Genomic DNA, 5,713 nt, shown 5'->3' with positions numbered 1-5,713 from the left:
CATCCCCCCTCCCGCCTCCATCCCCCCTCCCTCCCTCCCCCCTCTCTCCCTCTCTCCCCCCCTCCCCCCCTCTCTCCCTCTCTCCCTCCCTCGCCCTCCCTCCCTCGCCCTCCCTCCCTCGCTCTCCCCCTCCCTCCCTCGCCCTCCCCCTTCCTCCCTCACACTCCCTCACCCTCGCCTCCCTCCCTCTTCTTCCCCCTTCCACCCTCTCCCTCCCGCACCCTCCCTCACCCCCTCCCTCCCTCTCTCTCCCCTCTCCCCTCTCTCCCCACCCTCCCTCTGTCCCCCTCCCTCCCTCGCTCTCCCCCTCCCTTCTCCCTCCCCCTCCCTCTCCCTCCCCTCCCCCTCCCCCTCCCTCTCCCTCCCTCTCCCTCCCTCCCTCTCCCTCCCTCTCTTCTCCCCCTCCATCACTATCTCTCCCCTCCCTCCATCACTGTCTCCTCTCCCTCCCTCTCCGCCTCCCTCTCCTCCCTCTCTCTCCCCCTCCCCCTCCCTCTCCCCTTCCTCCCCCTCCCTCTCCCCCTCCCTCTCCCCCTCCCTCTCACTCCCCATTCCTCTCACTCCCCATCATTCTCCCCATCCCTCTCACTCCCCATCCCTCTGACTCCCCCTCCCTCTTGCCCTCCCTCTCTCTCCCCTCCCTCCCTCCCTTGCTCTCTCCCTCCCTCCCCCTCTCCCTCCTTTTCTCTTCACCTCCCTCCATCACTCTCCCCTCCCTCCATCACTGTCTCCACTCCCTCCCTCCCTCTCCCCCTTACCCTCCCTCTCCCCCTCCCCCTCCCTCTCCCCCTCCCTCTCCCTACCCCTTCCCGCCCCTTCCCTTTTTCTCCCCTTCCCTCCCTCTCTCTCCCCTTCCCTCCCTCTCTCTCCCCCTCCCTCCCTCTCTCGCCCCCTCCCTCCCTCTTTCGCCCCCTCCCTCCCTCTCTCGCCCCCTCCTCCCTCCTCTCTCCCCCCCTCCCTCCCCCTCCCTCCCTCTCTCTCGCCCTCTCTCCCCCTCCCTCCCTCTCTCTCCCCCTCCCTCCCTCTCTCTCCTCCCTCTCTCTCCCCCTCCCTCCCTCTCTCTCCCCCTCCCTCCCTCTCTCTTGCTTCCCCCTCCCTCTCTTCCTCTCTCTCTCTCCCTCCCTCCCCCTCTCTCCCTCTCTCCCCCCTCCCTCTCCCCCTCTCTCGTCCCCTCCCTCTCCCCCTCTCTCCTCCCCTCCCTCTCCCCCTCTCTCCTCCCCTCCCTCTCCCCTCCCCTCCCTCTCCCCCTCTCTCCTCCCCTCCCTCTCCCCTCCCCTCCCTCTCCCCCTCCCTCTCCCCCTCCCTCTCCCCCTCCCTCTCCCCCTCCCTCTCTCTCCCCCTCTCTCCCCCCTCTCTCCCCCCTCTCTCCCACTTTCTCCCTCCTCTCTCCCCCTTTCTCCCTCTCACTCTCCCTCCCTATCTCTCCCACTCCCTTCCTCTCTTTCCCACTCCCTTCCTCTCTCTCCCTCTCGCTCTCCCCCCCTCTCTCACTGCCACCCTCTCTCTCCCCCTCTCTCTCACTGCCACCCTCTCCCCCCTCTCTCTCCCCCTCTCTCTCTCCCCCTCTCTCTCTCCCCCTCTCTCTCTCCCCCTCTCTCTCTCTCCCCTCTCTCTCCCCCCTCTCTCCCCCCCTCTGTCTCTCCCCCCTCTGTCTCTCCCCCCTCTGTCTCTCCCCCCTCTGTCTCTCCCCCCTCTGTCTCTCCCCCCTCTGTCTCTCCCCCCTCTGTCTCTCCCCCCTGTCTCTCCCCCCTCTCTCTCTCCTCTCTCCCCCCTCTCGCCCCCCTCTCTCTCGCCCCCCTCTCTCTCGCCCCCCTCTCTCTCCCCCCCTCTCTCTCCCCCCCTCTCTCTCCCCCCCTCTCTCTCCCCCCCTCTCTCTCGCCCCCCTCTCTCTCTCCCCCTCTCTCTCTCCCCCTCTCCCCCTCTCTCTCTCCCCCCCTCTCTCCTCCCATCTCTCCTCCCCTCTCTCTCCCCCCTCTCTCCCCCCCTCTCTCTCGCCCCCCTCTCTCTCCCCCCTCTCTCTCTCCCCCTCTCTCTCCCCCTCTCTCTCCCCCCCTCTCTCCTCCCCTCTCTCTCTCTCCCCCTCTCTCTCCCCCACTCTCTCTCCCCCCCACTCTCCCCCCCCCTCTCTCCCCCCCCCTCCCCCCTCTCAATTCAATTCAATTCAATTCAATTAAAATCGCTTTATTGGCATGATAAGGTACATCTTATGTTGCCAAAGCATCGAAAAACATTTATGGTTGAACACATAAACGCAGATCTATTCATACAGCGTACAAACAGATAAATCCCTGAGTGTATAAATATACATTCATGTAATTTGTATATACTCTTTTCTTATATTTAGTGGTTGTCCCTCTGTTTATGGCAAGCTGTAACATAGTGTGCCGCTAAGGTTACACAATTTCTCTCTTCCCCTAGTAGGTATGGGAGTTTTTGGTCGTCATTAAAATTTCTGAATTCCGGGCATATTTTTGTGAATTTTGGGTAGAAATTCTCCCTTATGCCCTGATATTTTCTACAAGCTGTGAGGAAGTGCATCTCTGTCTCCACCATTCCCTGACTGCAGTGACAGCATATCCTGTCCTCCCTTGGTAGCCGGGTCTGCCTGTGTCTACCTTTTTCGATCGCCAGGCTATGTTCACTAAGTCTGTACATTGTCAAGGTTTTTCTCATTTTGCTATCCTTTACCCTGGTCAGGTAATCAGCCATGTTGCATTGTCTGTTTAGGGCCAAGTAGCAATTGAGTTTGCTTTGGGTTTTTGTTGTTTCTGCCCAATATGACCTCCCTCCCTCCCTCCCTCTCTCCCCATCTCTCTACCCTCCCTCCCCCTCTCTCTCCCACTTACTCCCATCCTCTCGCTCCCCCTTACTCCCATCCTCTCTCTCCCCCTCACTCCCATCTTACCTCTCCCTCCCCCTCCCCCTCACTCCCTCTCTCACTACCTCCCTCCCCCTCTCCCTCCCTCTCTCCCTCCCTCCCTCCCTCTCTCTCCCCACCCTCCCTCTCTCCCCATCTCTCTACCCTCCCTCCCTCTCTCCCACCCTCTCTCTCCCACTTACTCCCATCCTCTCTCTCCCCCTCACTCCCATCTTCTCTCTCCCCCTCCCTCCCCCTCACTCCCTCTCTCATTCCCTCCCTCCCTCTCTCCCGCCCCCTCTCCCTCTCTCCCTGCCTCTCTCCCCTCCCTCGCTCCCCCTCCCCCCTCTCTTTCCCACCTCCCACTCTCTCCTCCCCCTCCTCCCACCTCTCCCTCCCTCTCCCCCCCTCCCCCCTCTCTCCCTCCCCTCCCTCCCTCCCTCCCTCTCCCCTCCCTCTCCCCCTCCCTCCCTCTCCCCCTCCCTCTCTCCCCCTCCCCCTCTCACCCCCTCCCCCCCTCTCCCCCTCTCCCCCTCTCTCCCTCTCTCTCTCCCTCTCTCCCCCTCTCTCCCCCTCTCCCCCCTCCCCCCCTCCCTCCCCCTCTCTCTCTCTCTCCCCCTCCCTCCCCCTCTCTCTCTCTCTCCCCCTCCCTCCCCCTCTCTCTCTCTCTCCCCCTCATTTAATTCAAATCGCTTTATTGGCATGACAAGGTACATCTTATGTTGCCAAAGCATCGAAAAACATTCATGGTTGTACACAAAAATACAGATCTATCCATACAGTGTATAAACAGATATATCCCTGAGTGTATAAATATACATTCATATATACTCTTTTCTTATATTTAGTGGTTGTCCCTCTGTTTATGGCAAGCTGTAACATAGTGTGCCGCTAAGGTTACACAATTTCTCTCTTCCCCTAGTAGGTATGGGAATTTTTGGTCATCATTCAAATTTCTGAATTCTGGGCATATTTTTGTGAATTTAGGGTAGAAATTCTCCCTTATGCCCTGATATTTTCTACAAGCTGTGAGGAAGTGCATCTCTGTCTCCACCACTCCCTGACTGCAGTGAGAGCATATCCTGTCCTCTCTTGGTAGCCGGGTCTGCCTGTGTCTACCTTTTTCGATCGCCAGGCTATGTTCACTAAGTCTGTACATTGTCAAGGTTTTTCTCAGTTTGCTATCCTTTACCCTGGTCAGGTAATCAGCCATGTTGCATTGTCTGTTTAGGGCCAAGTAGCAATTGAGTTTGCTTTGGGTTTTTGTTGTTTCTGCCCAATATGACAGGTATTTTTCCTTTTGCTTAGCGACGATTGTGTTGGGTCGAATTCTTTGTGTTACGCTGTCACTGTCCTGGGGCTGGTTATTGTTAGTAGTGTTAGTAGTTACTTCACTGAGTCCCAGGACTAGTTGACTGAGGGTATTGGCATTTCAGGGCTTCGTAATGATAGCATTGGGGGTTGCTCATTTTTAGGTGTTTCCAAAATTTGGTGGCTCTTTTTTGGAGGCTCCCCCTCTCTCTCTCCCCCTCCCTCTCACTTCCCATCACTCTCACTTCGCATCCCTCTCACTTCCCATCCCTCTCACTTCCCATCCCTCTCACTCCCCATCCCTCTCACTCCCCATCCCACTTGCCCTCCCTGCCCCCTCCCAGGCCCCTCCCTCCATCTCCCCCTCCCTGCCCCCTTCCAGGCCCCTCCCTCCATCTCCCCCTCCCAGCCCCCTCCCTCCCTCCCTTGCCCCTCCCTCTCCCTCCTCGCCCCAACCCCCCTCCCTCCTTCCCCTCACCCCCCTCTCTACCTCCCCCTCCCTCTGTTTATTTCGAAGTGCTGTTCGTGGTGTTTGGTTTTGTCCCAGAATGTACAAACTGCACTGTTTTGTTCCATTTTTCACAACTTTAACCTGAAGGAAATGCTCGAAGAGGCATAGGTAACATTCCCCCCCCCCCGCCAACCCCCTCGTTTCTTCCACTGTAAAGGTGTTGGGAAGTGCAGCCGCCCGTGTGTTGAGCGAGAGGCGAATCTGTACCCTCGCCACACAAGGGGCGGGAGCTCCTGGTCTGAGCCCTCGGCGGGCCTGAGAGCAACTGGGCCCTCGGCGGGGCTGAGAGAGACTCTGGGCCCTTGGCGGGGTTGTGTGAGACTCCGGGCCCTTGTTGGGGTTGTGTGAGACTCCAGGCCCTCGGCGGGGCTGAGAGAGACTCCGGGCCCTCGGCTGGGTTGTGTGAGACTCCGGGCCCTCGGCAGGGTTGTGTGAGACTCCGGGCCCTCGGCGGGGTTGTGTGAGACTCCAGGCCCTCGGCGGGGTTGTGTGAGACTCCGGCCCTTGGCGGGTTTGTGTGAGACTCCGGGCCCTCGGCGGGTTTGTGTGAGACTCCGGGCCCTCAGCTGGGTTGTGTGAGACCCCGGGCCCTCGGCGGGTTTGTGTGAGACTCCGGCCCTCGGCGGGTTTGTGTGAGACTCCGGGCCCTCGGCGGGTTTGTGTGAGACTCCGGGCCCTCGGCAGGTTTGTGTGAGATTCCGGGCCCTCAGCGGGTTTGTGTGAGACTCCGGCCCTCGGCGGGTTTGTGTGAGACTCCGGGCCCTCGGCGGGGTTTGTGTGAGACTCCGGGCCCTCGGCGGGTTTGTGTGAGACTCCGGGCCCTTGGCGGGGTTTGTGTGAGACTCCGGGCCCTCGGCGGGTTTGTGTGAGACTCCGGGCCCTCGGCGGGTTTGTGTGAGACTCCGGGCCCTCGGCGGGTTTGTGTGAGACTCCGGGCCCTCGGTGGGGCTTGTGTGATACTCCGGGCCCTCGGCGGGTTTGTGTGAGACTCCGGGCCCTCGGAGGGTTTGTGTGAGACTCCGGGCCCTCGGCGG

Source organism: Somniosus microcephalus, chromosome 6 (genome assembly GCF_052327205.1).
Source record: "Somniosus microcephalus isolate GS21.2 chromosome 6, FLI_Smic_1.0, whole genome shotgun sequence".
NCBI lineage: Eukaryota > Metazoa > Chordata > Chondrichthyes > Squaliformes > Somniosidae > Somniosus > Somniosus microcephalus.
The sequence above is the reverse complement of the archived record's forward strand: the minus strand, read 5'-3'. Positions refer to the sequence as shown.